Below are 16,723 nucleotides of genomic sequence, written 5' to 3'. Positions count from 1 at the left end.
TGTGGTCCTATTATTTAAGAAGGGTAGCAAGGATAACCCGGGTAATTATAGGCCGGTGAGCTTGACGTCCGTGGTAGGGAAGTTGTTGGAGAAGATTCTTAGAGATAGGATATATGCGCATTTAGAACTGAATAATCTCATTAGCGATAGACAGCATGGTTTTGTACGAGGGAGGTTATGCCTCACAAATTTGATTGAGTTTTTTGAGGTGATAAAAACGATTGATGAGGGAAGGGCCGTGGATGTCGTCTATATGGATTTTAGTAAAGTGTTTGACAAGGTCCCTCATGGCAGGCTGGTGCAAAAGGTTAAATCTCACGGGATAAAAGGTGAGCTAGCTAGATGGGTGGAGAACTGGTTTAGCTATAGAACACAGAGGGTAGCAGTGGAGGGGTCTTTTTCTGGTTGGAGGTCTGTGACTAGTGGTGTTCCGCAGGGCTCTGTACTGGAACCTCTGCTGTTTGTGATATATATAAATGATTTGGAGGAAGATGTAGCTGGTGTGATCAGTAAGTTTACGGACGACACGAAGATTGCTGGAGTTGCGGATAGTGATGAACATTGTCAGAGAATACAGCAGGATATTGATAGGCTGGAACATTGAGCGGAGAAATGACAGATGGAATTTCATAGAAATCATAGAAACCCTACAGTGCAGAAGGAGGCCATTCGGCCCATCGAGTCTGCACCGACCACAATCCCACCCAGGCCCTACCCCCACATATTTACCCACTAATCCCTCTCATCTACACATTTTAGGATTCTAAGGGGCAATTTTTAACTTGGCCAATCAACCTAACCCGCACATCTTTGGACTGTGGGAGGAAACCAGAGTACCCGGAGGAAACCCACGCAGACACGAGGAGAATGTGCAAACTCCACACAGACAGTGACCTGAGCCGGGAATCGAACCCAGGACCCTGGAGCTGTGAAGCAGCAGTACTAACCACTGTGCTACCGTGCCGCCCGATTTAATTTAATCCAGATAAATGCGAAGTGATGCATTTCGGTAGATCTAATGTAAGAGGGAGCTATACAATAAATGGCAGAACCATCAGGAGTATAGACACACAGAGAGACCTGGGTGTACAAGTCCACAGATCCTTAAAGGTGACAGCACAGGTGGAGAGGGTGGTGAAGAAGGCATATAGCATGCTTGCCTTTATTGGACGGGGCATAGAATATAAACGTTGGCATATGATGTTGCAGCTGTATAGAACGATGGTTAGGCCACATTTGGAATACTGCGTCCAGTTCTGGTCGCCACACTACCAGAAGGACGTGGAGGCTTTGGAGAGAGTACAGAGAATGTTTACCAGGATGTTGCCTGGTATGGAGGGTGTTAGCTATGAGGAGAGATTGGGTAAACTGGGGTTGTTCTCCCTGGAAAGACGGAGGATGAGGGGCGACCTAATAGAGGTGTATAAATTATGAAGGGCATAGATAGAGTGAACAGTGGGAAGCTTTTTCCCAGGTCGGAGGTGACGAACACAAGGGGTCACGGGTTCAAGGTGAGGGGGGCAAGGTTCAATACAGATGTCAGGGGGATGTATTTTACACAGCGGGTGGTGGGGGCCTGGAATGCACTGCCAAGCAAGGTGATTGAGGCGGACACACTGGGATCGTCTAAAACTTATCTAAATAACCACATGAACAGACTGGGAATCGAGGGATACAAAAGAATGGTCTAGTGGGCACATGAGCGGCGCAGGCTTGGAGGGCTGAAGGGACTGTTCCTGTGCTGTATTGTTCTTTGATTTTCTTTAATCCTGTTGGCCAATGACTTTTCATGACCCCTTTTAGCCCTCCTTACTCAAGTTTCTTTCTACTTTCCTTGTATTCCACACTTGCTTCATGTATTCCCAGCCTCCTAGCCTTGACAAATGCTTCCTATTTCTCTTTTACGAGGCTCACAAAATCTCTTGTTATCCAGGGTTCCCGAAATTTGCCATACTTATTCTTCATCCTTACAGGAATGTGCCGGTCCTGAATCCCTATCAATTCACAGTTGAAAGCCTCCCACATGCCAGGTGTTGATTTGCCCTCAAACATCTGTCCCCAATCTACATTCTTCAGTTCCTGCTAATACTGTTGTAATTAGCCTTCACCCAATTTCATAGAAACCCTACAGTGCAGAAGGAGGCCATTCGGCCCATCGAGTCTGCACCGACCACAATCCCACCCAGGCCCGACGCCCATATCCCTACATATTTACCCGCTAATCCCTCTAACCTACACATCTCAGGACACTAAGGGGCAATTTTAGCATGGCCAATCAACCCAACCCGCACATCTTTGGACTGTGGGAGGAAACTGGAGCACCTGGAGGAAACCCACGCAGACACGAGGAGAATGTGCAAACTCCACACAGACAGTGACCCAAGCCGGGAATCGAACCCAGGTCCCTGGAGCTGTGAAGTAGCAGTGCTAACCACTGTGCTACCGTGCCGCCCACCTGTGCTACCGTGCCGCCCACTTCAGCACCTTCATTTGAGGACTACACTTATCTTTATCCATCAGTACCTTAAAGCTTACTGAATTGTGGTCACTGTTCCCAAACTGCTCCCCTACTGAAACGTCAACCACCTGGCCGAGCTCATTCCCCAAGAACAGGCCCCCCCTTCCCTAGTTGGACTATCTACATACTGTTTCAAGAAGCCCTCCTGGATGCTCCTTACAAACTCTGCTCCATCCACACCCCTCGCTGTCAATATAGGGAAAGTTAAAATCTCCCACCAGAACAACCCTGTTACATTTACACCTTGCCAAATTCTGCCTATTCCTCTATCTCCCGCTGGCTGTTGGGAGGCCAATCGTAAACCCCCAACATTGTGACTACACCCTTCCTATTCCTGAGCCCTATCCATATTGCCTCGCTGTATGAGCCCTCCGAGGTGCCCTCCCACAGTACAGCTGTGATATCCTCAACCAGTAGTGCAACTCCCCCATCCCTTTTACATCCCCCTCTATGCTGTCTGTAAGATCTGTATCCTGGAACGCTAAGCTGTCAATTCTGTCCTTTCCTTAACCAAGTCTCTGTAATGACAACAACATCACAGTTCCAAGTACTGATCCAAGCTCTTAAGTTCATCTGCCTTACCTGTTACACTTCTCGCATTGAAACAAATGCACTTCAGATCACCAGGCTCTCTTTGATTAGCAACCACACTTTGCCTGCTCTTTCTTTGAGTCTTACTGGCCCTACTCTGTAGTTCCCTCTGTAGTATACAAGATTATGAAGGGTATAGATAGGGTGAACAGTGGGAAGCTTTTTCCCAGGTCGGAGGTGACGATCACGAGGGGTCACGGGCTCAAGCTGAGAGGGGCGAAGTATAACTCAGACATCAGAGGGACGTTTTTTACACAGAGGGTGGTGGGGGCCTGGAATGCGCTGCCAAGTAGGGTGGTGGAGGCAGGCACGCTGACATCGTTTAAGACTTACCTGGATAGTCACATGAGCAGCCTGGGAATGGAGGGATACAAACGATTGGTCTAGTTGGACCAAGGAGCGGCACAGGCTTGGAGGGCCGAAGGGCCTGTTTCCTGTGCTGTACTGTTCTTTGTTCTTTGTTCCCCTTCAGTTAATTCACCTTTGCTTCGATTCTCATCCCCCTGCCAAACTAGTTTAAATCCTCCCACATGACACAGGCAAACCTCCCAGCCAGAATATTTATGCCCCTCCAGTTTAGATGCAACCCATCCTTCTTGTACAGGTCCCACCTGCCCCAGAAGAGAGCCCAATGGTCCAGATATCTGAAACCCTCCCTCCTACACCAGCTGTTTAGCCATGTGTTGAGCTGTACTATCTTCCTATTTCTAGCCTTACTGGCACATGGCACAGGGAGCAATCCTGAGATTACAACCCTAGAGGTCTTGCTTTTTAACTTTTTACCTAACTCCCTAAACTGCTGCTGCAGGACCTCATCACTCTTCCTACCTATGTTGTTAGTACCAATATGTACCACGATCTCTGGTTGTTCACCCTCTCCCTTCAGAATGCTTTCTGCCTGTTCAGAGACATCCTAGACCTTGGCACCAGGGAGGCAACATACCACCCTGGAGTCTCTTTCACGTCCACAGAAGCGCCTATCTGCATTCCTAACTATAGAGTCCCCTATAACTATTGCTCTAGTGCTCTTTATCCCTCCCTGCTTAACAACAGAGCCAGTCGTGGTGCCACTGCTCTGGCTGCTGCTGCTGTTATCCCCTGAAAGGCCACCCCCTTCCCCCCCCCCCCACCCCCCACCCCCCACAGTATCCAAAACATATGTTAGAGAGGAGGATGACCACCGGGGATTCCTGTACTGACTGCCTGCCCCTTCTAGTGGTCACCCATCTATCTGTCTGCACCTTGGGTGTCACCACATCACTAAAACTCTTGTCTATGACGCTTTCTGCCACCTTCATGCTCCTAAGTGCATCTAACTGCCGCTCCAACCTATCCATGCGGTCTGTAAGGAGCTGCGATTGGGTGATACCTCTTGGAATTAAAGGGATCAAGTGATGTGGGGAAAATTTTGATGATCAGGATGTGTGCAGGGCGTGGCCCCTTTAAGAGGATGGGACAGGTGACCCTGGGCAGGCAGTGACCTGCCTGGGAATCCGCCCTTACAGGCAGTTGTAATCCTCCCTTACAGGCAGGAGTGTCAGGAGAGCAGTAAGTTCAATGAACCCTTATTTGTTCCTGTGGCTTGCCTCCATGTGAGTTCTTGGGAATTACCCCCTGGTAGTCTCTGTCTTAACACTGGCGACAACAGTTGTGTCTTGGTTCCACAACTGTGAGGGAGGAGCAAGGCTTTCTTCTTTATTCACCGCAGACCATTGAGGCCTGCCCACAGAAGGCACAACAGGTACATTGCTTTGGAGGCGTGTTCAGGATCACGAGGCTGTCAAGGTTAAGCATCGGGCAGACAGTGGAGGAAGGGAATAGGCACTTGGAGTTGGGTGCAGCTATTCGGCTGCTCGCTACAGCCGCTGCTGGACTACAGAGAGTGAAGGATTCCTGTGTTCGTTGAGGGACAGCTGTCAGCAGTCGAGAGTCAATGGAGGAGGAACAGGCTTCAGGCCTCGTCGTACAAAGGCGGGAAACCTTGCCACTGCCTAGGAGAAATGGCAAGGAAATTCGGAACCATCAGGGAGTTCAACAGAGGCCAAGGCTTGGTTAGCTTACTTAGAGAGATTCAGTATCTTTGTTACAGCGAGCAAGATAGAAGATCTCGTTGTTCCAGTATTAGAATCATAGAAACCCTACAGTGCAGAAGGAGGCCATTCGGCCCATCGAGTCTGCACCGACCACAATCCCACCCAGGCCCTACCCCCACATATTTTACCCACTAACCCCTCTAACCTATGCATCCCAGGACTCTAAGGGGCAATTTTTTTAACCTGGCCAAGCAACCTAACCCGCACATCTTTGGACTGTGGGAGGAAACCGGAGCACCCGGAGGAAACCCACGCAGACACGACGAGAATGTGCAAACTCCACACAGACAGTGACCCGAGCCGGGAATCGAACCCGGGACCCTGGAGCTGTGAAGCAGCAGTGCTAACCACTGTGCTACCGTGCTGCCCTTGAGCTCTTGAGCACAGTGGGAGTAAAATGTTCAGATTCCTAAGGAATATACTGTAGCCAGAGAAACCAACTGATAAAACAATTCACAGAGTTGTGCAAGTTGTTAAAGGGAGACTGCGCCACAACCATTGCAAATTGTAGAACAGAACAGGTTTTACAAGCGGGACCAACTGGAGGGCGAAAACATCATAAAATTTGTAACAGCTGTCAAAAGCTTGGCAGAATGTTGTAATTTTGGAGCTTTTCTTCAGGAAGTGCTTCTAGATTGGTTTGTAGATGGTTTACAACAAGAAAGTCAATCGAGGCCCGAAGAAGGTTGCCAGTGTGGCAAAAAGGGCTACATGGAGGCCAGTGGTTGGATGAGAGGAGCTCAATGTTGAAACCGCAGGAAAATTGCCTGAAATTGTAGAGCATCAGTGTCCCAGGAAGGGGTGAAACATAAGTGACCAGGGTCCACAACCAGGAGGAAGTGGCTAATAGCCATTGTTGAGGGGGACAAGGAGTCATCAGGATCTGCGGGCGGAAGGGAACTGACGGAGAGAATGAAATTTAAGCTTAGAGTGCTGTCAGTACAAGCTGTCAATGCCCAAACTGGAAGAGAAGGTGGTAAAGATGGAGGTGGACACGGGGGCAGCGGTGTTGTTGATTCTGGAGTCCATATATAAAGACAAGCTGAATAATCTTCCCTTGAAATCCTTGAATATTGTTCTGAGAATATATATAGATCAGGTGATTCCTTTAAAGGGTTTTGTCTCCACCATGGTACAGCTGAGGGACCAATGTGCACGTCTACCTTTGTACGTCGTAAAAGGGAATTATCCTGCATTGTTTGGAAAAGTATGGGTGAAACAATTGAGACTAAATTGGGAAATGGTAAACAGACTCTCATTCAGGCTTGTATGAGATATTGGGAAGATACCAGGCGTTTAATGGAATCCTTGGTGAGATGAAAGGAGTGAAGGTGAATATACAGCTGAAACCAGGAATTTGCCCCAGGAGCATGAAAGCTCATGCAGTATGCAATTAGACCCAAGGTGGAGGCCGAACTGGAGAGATTGGTTGAGTTGGGGATATTAGAACCAGTGGTCATGAGTGAGTGAGCCACGCCCATAGTCCCAGTCATGAAGACCGATGGATCAGTGAGTTTATGTGGGGACTTTAAGGTCACCGTGAACCTGACGTTATGTGCAGAACAGTTAACCCTCATCGAGGATTGCTTTAGTGGCCTGGCTGGGGGAAATTTGTATTACAAAAATGGACCTTTCACAAGCGTATCTACAAGTAGGGGATTATCATCCAAAAAGGATTGTTTCATTACAAGCTCCAGCCATTTTTCAGAGGGCAACGGACCAAATTCTAAGTGGCCTGCCTGGGGTCAATGTTACTTGGATGATATACTGATCACAGGTGCCACCAACGAGGAACATTTATGGAACCTGGAAGAGACGCTGAAGAGGCTACAGGAACATAGTCTGCAAATTAGGAAGAAAAATGCAAATTTCAAGGATTCAGTTAAGTACCTTGGTCACATCATTGATGGTGAAGGGTTGCATAAGGCACCGAATTATGGAGGGGCCCAGACTGGAAAATGGGTCCCAGTTGAGGTCTTTTCTGGGACTCAGCAATTCTTATTTCAAATTTGTGCTGGATTTGGTGACGATATTGAAGCTTTTGCATCGAATACTGATGAAAGGTTAGACATGGCAAAGGAGGCATTAAAGGAGTCTGAAGTTGTGGTACACTTTAACCCAAAATTACTTCTTCAACTGGCCTGTGACGCGCCGCCATACGGTGGGAGTGGTTGTATCCCACATCATGACAAATGGGGAAGATCAACCCATCACTTTTGCGTCTTGGTCACTCTCTGAGATGGAGGAAAATTACGCTCAAATAGAGAGGGAGGCACTTGATATCATTTTTGGATTTGTGAAGTTTCACCAATTCCTGTATGGCCAGAAATTTGTCCTACTGACGGACCACAGGCCACTCACCAAAATTTTGGGCCTCTTTCAGGCATTCTGACAATGGCTACATCGAGGTACAAAGGTGGGTACGTTCGTATGAGATCCATTATTGTCAGTGGCAGATGTGTTATTGAGACTGCCCTTGCCAGAGAACAGGAGGATTCTGAGGGAACTGCAAAGATAATGTACTTTTCACAAGAGAATAAAGTCCTGACTACAGCTGTGAATGTTAAACAGGACACTAGAAAAGATCCCATACTGAGTTGAGAGATAGACCTCGTCTAGAATGGAACAACTCATCACAAGAAGGACCCAGAATTGAGGCCCTATTTAAGCTGACTGTGGGAAATGTTGGTACAGGACACTTGTTTGTTGTGAGGTATGCAGGTCATTATTCCACCTACTTTGTGGAGGAAGGTGTTGGAGCAGCTGCGCCAAGGGCACCCAGGTGTAGTACGGATGAAAGAGGTGGCCAGGAGTTATGTCTGGTGGCCAAACATTGATGTTAGCATAGAAGGGAAAGTAGGAGCGTGTGTTGCCTGCTCCCAAATTCGGAAAGCACCACCAGCGTCACCAATACATCCTTGGGTATGGCCAAAAGGATCTTGGGAACGTGTCCATATTGATTTTGCTGGGGCGGTGGAAAACTGCCTGTTACTGGTGGCTGCATTATGGCATAAGTTCCCTGGCATAAGTGGCCAGAGGTGATATGCATGAAGTCAGCTACTATAGAGGTGACCCTGGATAGGCTCGATGACATGTTCATCAGCTTTGGTTATTGGGAGCAAGTGGTAAGCGACAACAGAGTGCAATTTGTCTCGCAGGAATTAGTAGAGTACGTGGCATGTCAAGTCTGCACCATATCATTGGGCGACGAATGGTCTAGCGGAGCATTTTATGCAGTTGGTAAAACACTCCTTGGAGACTTCAAGAGGGGAAGGGTCATCGAGGCGAAGAGTGAACCAGTTTCTAAATGTGTATCGGAATATCCCGCATGCAACGACAAAATGCCCCCCTGCGATGTTGATGCTTGGAAGACAATTACGGACAATATTTGATTTACTGAGGCCAAGACCAGGAGAGTATTGGAAAGCAACCAAGAGGCGGATGGACTGGCGCACCAAACATGCAAAACAAAAACTTTTCAAAAAGACAAAGTAGTTCTAGCTAGGAACTATCCTCCGGAAGAGAAGTGGGTTCCGGCAGTAATATTAGCCAAGACTGCTGTCCTATACCATGGAAATGAGAGACGTGTGGTTTGGCATAGGCATATGGACCACGGAGACGTTTCAGCCGGGTCCGGCAGAGGTCCCAGAAAAAGGAAGCCTGGGTCCCATGGCTGTACCTTCTTCTGATGAGCTGGGAACAACGGTACTGTTCTAACGATGTGCGGAAGGAAGAATGCCCGAGGACAGACTCACCAGAGCCATGATCGTTGGAGAGGGACTTAAAGCCGCTTCCAGCTCCCAGGAAACCATTGGCCTCCGGACCAATTGATCATGTTAATATAACATGAACATTTGGGTGGGAGGCCAAATGAATATTTATTACCGTTTGTAATGTGTAAATTCATGATCATGCATGTTATGTGTAAATAGTTAACTGTTATTTCTGTATGGGGGATTGCGATTTAGAGGGGAGGAGAGTTATGTATACGGGGCGTAGCCCCTTTAAGAGGATGGGTCAGATGACTTGGGGTGGTGGTTCCTGCCTGGGAATCCCCCTTACAAGCAGTTGAGGGCTGGAGTGCAAGGAGGGCAGTATGTTCAATAAACCCTTGTTTGTTCGTGTTGGCTTGCCTCCATGTGAGTTCTCAGGAACGACCTCCCCTCCGGTAGTCTCCATCTTAACAACAACCTTCCAACACAGAAACGAGAATGCTGTCACTGAACCCAGATCTGCCAGTCTCCATATAGTTAGTAACCAGAACTATGTCTCCAAGGTACCCTACCGGACCCTTTGGAAGTCCCAATGCATTGACTCTGTGGATGGTTACCCAGGAAATCTTAGACAGATTAAAACCTGATGTAACACCTGGGTAACAATAGAAGTGACTCCACTTTTTCCCCCATTCCCTCAACTCTCCCAATCCTCCAAATCCACTGACACCCTGACTCCCCACCCCCCACTGACCCAATCTTCACCACCTGACTACCATCCCAACCCCTCTGATTACTGCCCATAAACAGTCCATTGGAAGAAGGAGAATTAAAAAGAAAGATTGGGGTTGGAAATTTAAGGTTGGTGGAAAGCTAATATCCCTGTCCACACTGTCAGCAGCTGGACATGCTACATAACAGAATGACGGTGAGCTGGGAGTCACTCAGCAGTGCTGTTATTAACTTGACTTCCAGCAGCATTTACAAATCTTTGTGAGGAATTGACTATTTGGTATTTATTTTTCATTGCAGGCAATTTCAAATTCAACCACTTTATGTCGATTTGGAATTACACCTCGGTTAGGACAGACCAGGAAAGACAAAGCATTATTTTTTTCACACACATTGATGGTAGTTTCATGACATCATTACTCAGACCAGCTTTCAAATCCAGATGGACTGATTAATTGAATTTAAATTCCACCAGCTGTCATGGTGGGATTTTCCATATTCCCAGAACATTAACCCGAGCCTCTGGATTATTACCATTACACCACAATCTCCTTCTATGATGCAGTGAAAACCACTTAGAATCACTTTCTGTTCAGAACATCACAATAAGCAGAAAGAACACTCTTATTAGATAATAACAGAATGGATTCAATCCTCAGTTATCCTGTCTGTTTATTGTGTTTAATTTTTTACATAACCTCTTAGCACTCGCTTTCTTGAAAAAAACTATTCTACGTATTGTTCCAATTTATGCCACAATTGAGTACAAATGATAGAATCCCAACAGTGCAGAAGGAGGCCAATCAGCCCATCAAGCCTGCACCAACAATCTGATGTGGAGATGCCGGCGTTGGACTGGGGTAAACACAGTAAGAAGTTTAACAACACCAGGTTAAAGTCCAACAGGTTTATTTGGTAGCAAATGCCACTGGTATTGATTGGGGTTGGAAATTTAAGGTTGGTGGAAAGCTAGATATCCCTGTCCACACTGTCAGCAGCTGGACATGCTACATAACAGAACGACTACTGTCATGTCATGGTAGTGGCATTTGCTACCAAATAAACCTGTTGGACTTTAACCTGGTGTTAAACTTCCAACAATCTGACCCAGTCCCTATCCCCGTAATTCTACATATTTACCTGCTAACCCCCCTGACACTAACAGGCAATTTAGCATGGCCAAACCACCTAACCCTGCACATCTTTGGACTGTGAGAGGAAATTGAAGCACCCAGAGGAAACCCAAACAAACAGAGAGAATGTGCAAACTCCACACAGTTACCCCAGGCCAGAATTGAACCCGGGTCTCTGGCACTGTGAGGCAGCAGTGCTAACCACTGTGCCACCCTTAAATCAGGACTCACAACACAACCTTAGCTTTGTTCCATTTGTAACACTTCAGTCTTACAATCAGAAGATTGAAGCTCCACTCCATCGACTACAACTCGTAACTAAGATTGACACTTGGTACAGTCCCTTCCATTGAGATGTTAATGAGTCTGCTAGCTTGGATAGCTGTTTAAATCATGGTTTTAGTTGAAGAAAAGTCTCCCATGACGTCCTGCCTGGGTCATCCCTTGACCCTGGACCTCTGGTGGGCGTTGTTCCAGCAGCAGACAGTGCATTCTGAGAGACGCTGGTGAGCTGCCGGCCTCTGATTGGCCAGCAGTCCCGGCGAACGGGGTTTCCACTTTGGGCCCTAGACCGGGGACGGCCCCGCGCGTGTCTCATCAGCTCTCCATAAAATCCGTCACGCCATGTTTCATTGCAAAGTGCTTTGGCCTGTCCTGAAAAAGTGAGTGATGCTCCATAAATGTGAAAACTATTTTTCCAAGCGTTAGGAATTCCTTTCTCCTTATGTCTCCTGTCTTTAAACACTAGATTGGCATTGCAGCACTATTTCCTAATCTGCGCCATTTCACGGTTGTTGTCTGTTATATCCTGGACTTTGAGCCCTGGCTCTTCACTGTGGTTTTTCTGATTCAGAGAATGCAACAATTGAATTTTAGTGAAGTCATGCTCTTTAACTTTTTGTGAATTATTTTGCTTCAGGCCTCTGTTTTAGGGGAAGGTGTTATGCAATTATTTGAAATGGAAGAGAGATTGTTTCATCAGGCCCATTTTTTTTGTTCATTCATAGCAGTGGTTCCCAAACTTTTTTCACTGGGCCGTACTTTCGGAATAAAAATTTGCTCGCGCCACACCAAATTTTTTATTGTTAAGAAATACATTCAAAAACAAAAAAAAACTCCTAGCAGAGCTTGATTCATAAGAACATAAGAACATAAGAAATAGGAGCAGGAGTAGGCCATCTAGCCCCTCGAGCCTGCCCCGCCATTCAATAAGATCATGGCTGATCTGACGTGGATCAGTACCACTTACCCGCCTGATCCCCATAACCCTTAATTCCCTTACCGATCAGGAATCCATCCATCCGCGCTTTAAACATATTCAGCGAGGTAGCCTCCACCACCTCAGTGGGCAGAGAATTCCAGAGATTCACCACCCTCTGGGAGAAGAAGTTCCTCCTCAACTCTGTCTTAAACCGACCCCCCTTTATTTTGAGGCTGTGTCCTCTAGTTTTAACTTCCTTACTAAGTGGAAAGAATCTCTCCGCCTCCACCCTATCCAGCCCCCGCATTATCTTATAAGTCTCCATAAGATCCCCCCTCATCCTTCTAAACTCCAACGAGTACAAACCCAATCTCCTCAGCCTCTCCTCATAATCCAAACCCCTCATCTCCGGTATCAACCTGGTGAACCTTCTCTGCACTCCCTCCAATGCCAATATATCCTTCCTCATATAAGGGGACCAATACTGCACACAGTATTCCAGCTGCGGCCTCACCAATGCCCTGTACAGGTGCATCAAGACATCCCTGCTTTTATATTCTATCCCCTTCGCAATATAGGCCAACATCCCATTTGCCTTCTTGATCACCTGTTGTACCTGCAGACTGGGCTTTTGCGTCTCATGCACAAGGACCCCCAGGTCCCTTTGCACGGTAGCATGTTTTAATTTGTTTCCATTGAGATAGTAATCCCATTTGTTATTATTTCCTCCAAAGTGTATAACCTCGCATTTCTCAACGTTATACTCCATTTGCCATATCCTCGCCCACTCACTCAGCCTGTCCAAATCTCTCTGCAGATCTTCTCCGTCCTCCACACGATTCACTTTTCCACTTATCTTTGTGTCGTCTGCAAACTTCGTTACCCTACACTCCGTCCCCTCCTCCAGATCATCTATATAAATGGTAAACAGTTGCGGCCCGAGTACCGATCCCTGCGGCACGCCACTAGTTACCTTCCTCCAACCGGAAAAACACCCATTTATTCCGACTCTTTGCTTCCTGTCGGATAGCCAGTCCCCAATCCACTTTAACACACTACCCCCAACTCCGTGTGCCCTAATCTTCTTCAGTAGCCTTTTATGGGGCACCTTATCAAACGCCTTTTGGAAATCCAAAAACACCGCATCCACCGGTTCTCCTCCATCAACCGCCCTAGTCACATCTTCATAAAAATCCAACATGTTCGTCAAGCACGACTTTCCCCTCATGAATCCATGCTGCGTCTGATTGATCAAACCATTTCTATCCAGATGCCCTGCTATCTCCTCTTTAATAATGGATTCCAGCATTTTCCCTACTACAGACGTTAAGCTGACCGGCCTATAGTTACCCGCCTTTTGTCTCCTTCCTTTTTTAAACAGCGGCGTAACATTAGCCGTTTTCCAATCAACCGGCACTACCCCAGAATGCAACGAGTTTTGATAAATAATCACTAACGCATCCACTATTACCTCTGACATTTCTTTCAATACCCTGGGATGCATTCCATCCGGACCCGGGGACTTGTCCACCTTCAGTCCCATTTGTCTACCCAGCACTGCCTCTCTGGTAACATTAATCGTATTAAGTATTTCTCCTGCTGCCAACCCTCTATCGTTAATATTTGGCAAACTATTTGTGTCCTCCACCGTGAAGACCGACACAAAAAACTTATTTAAAGACTCAGCCATATCCTCATTTCCCACTATTAACTCCCCCCTCTCGTCCTCCAAGGGTCCAACATTCACTCTAGCCACTCTATTCCTTTTTATATATTGATAAAAACTTTTACTATCATTTTTTATATTAATTGCTAGCCTAGCTTCATAGTCTATCCTTCCTTTCTTTATCGCTTTCTTAGTCTCTCTTTGTTGTTTCTTAAATTTTTCCCAATCACTTGTTTCTCCACTATTTTTGGCCACTCTGTACGCAGCTGTTTTTATTTTAATACTCTCCTTTATTTCCTTCGTTATCCACGGCTGGTTCTCCCTTTTCTTACAATCCTTGTTTTTTGCTGGAATATATTTTTGCTGAGAACTGAAAAGGATCTCCTTAAAAATCCTCCACTGTTCCTCAGCTATCCTACCTGCCAGCCTGCTCTCCCAGTCTACCTTAGCCAATTCATCCCTCATCCTATCATATTTCCCTCTGTTCAAACAGAGGACACTGGTTTGAGACCAAACTTTCTCCTCTTCCATCTGAATCAGAAATTCGACCATATTGTGGTCACTAGACCCAAGAGGGTCCTTCACAATAAGATCCTTAATTCTACCTACCTCGTTACACAATACCAGATCCAAAATAGCTCGTTCCCTCGTCGGTTCCGTAACATGCTGTTCAAGGAAACTATCCCGACAGCATTCTAAGAACTCTTCCTCCATTCCACCCTTACCGACTTGAGTCTGCCAGTCAATGTGCATGTTGAAGTCCCCCATGATTATTGCCGTTCCGTTTTTACACGCATCCCTTATCTGCTTGTTTATAGCCCTCCCTACCTCAACATTATTATTTGGGGGCCTATATACCACACCTACTAGTGTCTTTCTCCCTCTACTATTCCTCATCTCTACCCATAACGATTCCACGTTTTGTTCCTCAGAGCCTATGTCATCCCTCAGTACTACCCTGATATTATCTCTTATTAATAGCGCGACCCCACCACCTTTTCCTTCCTGTCTATTCTTCCTAAACGCCTGATACCCCTGGATATTCATCTCCCAGTCCTGGTCACCTTTCAGCCACGTTTCTGTAATGGCCACTAGATCGTACCCACTCGTGCTGATTTGCATCATCAACTCATTTACCTTGTTCCGAATGCTTCGTGCATTCAGGCAAAGTGTCCTTATTCCAACTTTTATCTGGACCCGCTTTGATGAGTCGCGAACACCCTCTCCCTCTACTCCCTTATCTAAATTACCGCCTTCATTCACTTGCACCCTCTCCTCTACCATTAATTTTGTAATTCCCCTTACCCCTGCATCCTCCACCCCATCAATTAGTTCCTTGATCCTAGTCAACTCTTCTAGCTCCCCTCCCCCCAACCTATCTAGTTTAAATTCTCCCCAGTAACCTTAGCCAACCTACCGGCCAGGATATTGGTCCCCGTGTGATTCAAGTTCCACCCGTTTTTTGTATACAGATCACCCCTGCCCCTAAAGAGGTCCCAATGGTCCAGGAACCTGAATCCCTGCCCCCTGCACCAGTCCCTCAGCCACACATTCATCTTCCACCTCACTCCATTCCTGCCCTCACCTTCCCGTGGCACAGGCAGTAATCCTGAGATTACTACCTTTGCTTTCCTCTTTCTCAGCTGTCTCCCTAATTCCCTGTACTCCCTTTTCATGACCCCTTCTCCCTTCCTACCCATATCAGCGGTACCAATATGTACCGCTACCTCAGGCTCCTCTCCCTCCCACCTCAGGATTTCCGGGACGCGACTAGCGACATCCTGGATCCCGGCCCCAGGGAGGCAGACCACCATGCGAGAATCCGGCCTACCTCCGCAGAAACGCCTGTCTGTCCCCTTCACCATCGAGTCCCCGATTAATACCGCCTTCCTCCTCTTTTCCTTAGCCCTCTGAGTTACAGGGCTGGACTCCACTGCGGAGACACGGCCACTGCTGCTTCCCCCAGGCGGGCTGTCCCCCCCAGCAGTACTCAAGCAGGAGTACTTGTTGTGCAGGGGCAAATCCACTGGGGTGCTCTCAACCACCCAAGCCTTACCCTTCCTGGCCATCACCCACTTGGCCTCCTCCCGTTGCCCTGGTGTGACCACCTGATGATAGCTCTTGTCTATCACCTCCTCATTCTCCCTCATCAGCCTAAGATCCTCGAGCTGCAGTTCCAGCTCCCTAACACGGTCCCTCAGGAACCGCAGCTCGACACACCCCTCACAGATGTGGATGTCCGGGAGGCCAGATGCCTCCAGGACCTCCCACATCCTACACTGGGAACAACACACTGGTTTCACACTCATACTGGACACTTTATGTCAAGTAAGACAGTGAAAAGTTAATAAGAGTGTAAGGAAACAAAAACTCACCCCTGCTCGTCCAAGCCCTGTGAGCCAAAGCCCTGACAGCTCACTCAACTTCCCACTCACTCTGCTGCCCGCTACGATGCTGCCCGCTGTATACTTTGGTGCGCTTTTAAACCCTCCAAAAACTTCCCCAGGCCTCTCCTGGCCCGACTTCCGGTTTTGAAAAAAACCTCCGATTTTAAACCCAAAATTAACTGAAAAAATAAATAATTAATTAAAGTCAGAAAACCCACTCTCTTACCCTCAGCCTGCTCCTGGGAACAAATCCCTGATATTAACAACTGATATTAAACCCAAACAACTGAGATTAAACCCAAACAACTGAGATTAAACCCAAACAACTGATATTAAACCCAGAACAACTGAGATTAAACCCAGAACAACTGATATTAAACCCAAACAACTGAGATTAAACCCAAAACAACTGAGATTAAACCTAAACAACTGATATTAAACCCAATCAACTGAGATTAAACCCAGAACAACTGATATTAAACCCAAACAACTGAGATTAAACCCAAAACAACTGAGATTAAACCTAAACAACTGATATTAAACCCAAACAACTGAGATTAAACCCAGAACAACTGATATTAAACCCAAACAACTGATATTAAACCCAAACAACTGAGATTAAATCCAAACAACTGATATTAAACCCAAACAACTGAGATTAAACCCAAACAACTGATATTAAACCCAAA

The 16,723-nt window shown here is 46.8% G+C and overlaps 1 protein-coding gene across 2 annotated transcripts in view; it reads left to right on the top strand.

Annotated features, from left to right (window-relative positions):
- The window catches only part of fstl5 (follistatin-like 5), a 780,144-nt gene that overhangs the window by 412,772 nt on the left and 350,649 nt on the right, over positions 1-16,723 (top strand). The window contains exon 1 of one of the 2 annotated variants that reach the window (XM_078209742.1): positions 11,388-11,442. The exons of the other annotated variant lie outside the window; for it this stretch is intronic. The gene's annotated coding sequence lies outside the window, so the exon portion shown is untranslated. Of the gene's footprint in view, positions 1-11,387; positions 11,443-16,723 lie in introns of those variants that run through there. 2 annotated transcript variants of the gene reach the window in all.

The sequence above is a fragment of the Mustelus asterias genome, chromosome 1 (genome assembly GCF_964213995.1).
Source record: "Mustelus asterias chromosome 1, sMusAst1.hap1.1, whole genome shotgun sequence".
Taxonomy (NCBI): domain Eukaryota; kingdom Metazoa; phylum Chordata; class Chondrichthyes; order Carcharhiniformes; family Triakidae; genus Mustelus; species Mustelus asterias.
The sequence above is the reverse complement of the archived record's forward strand: the minus strand, read 5'-3'. Positions and strand labels throughout refer to the sequence as shown.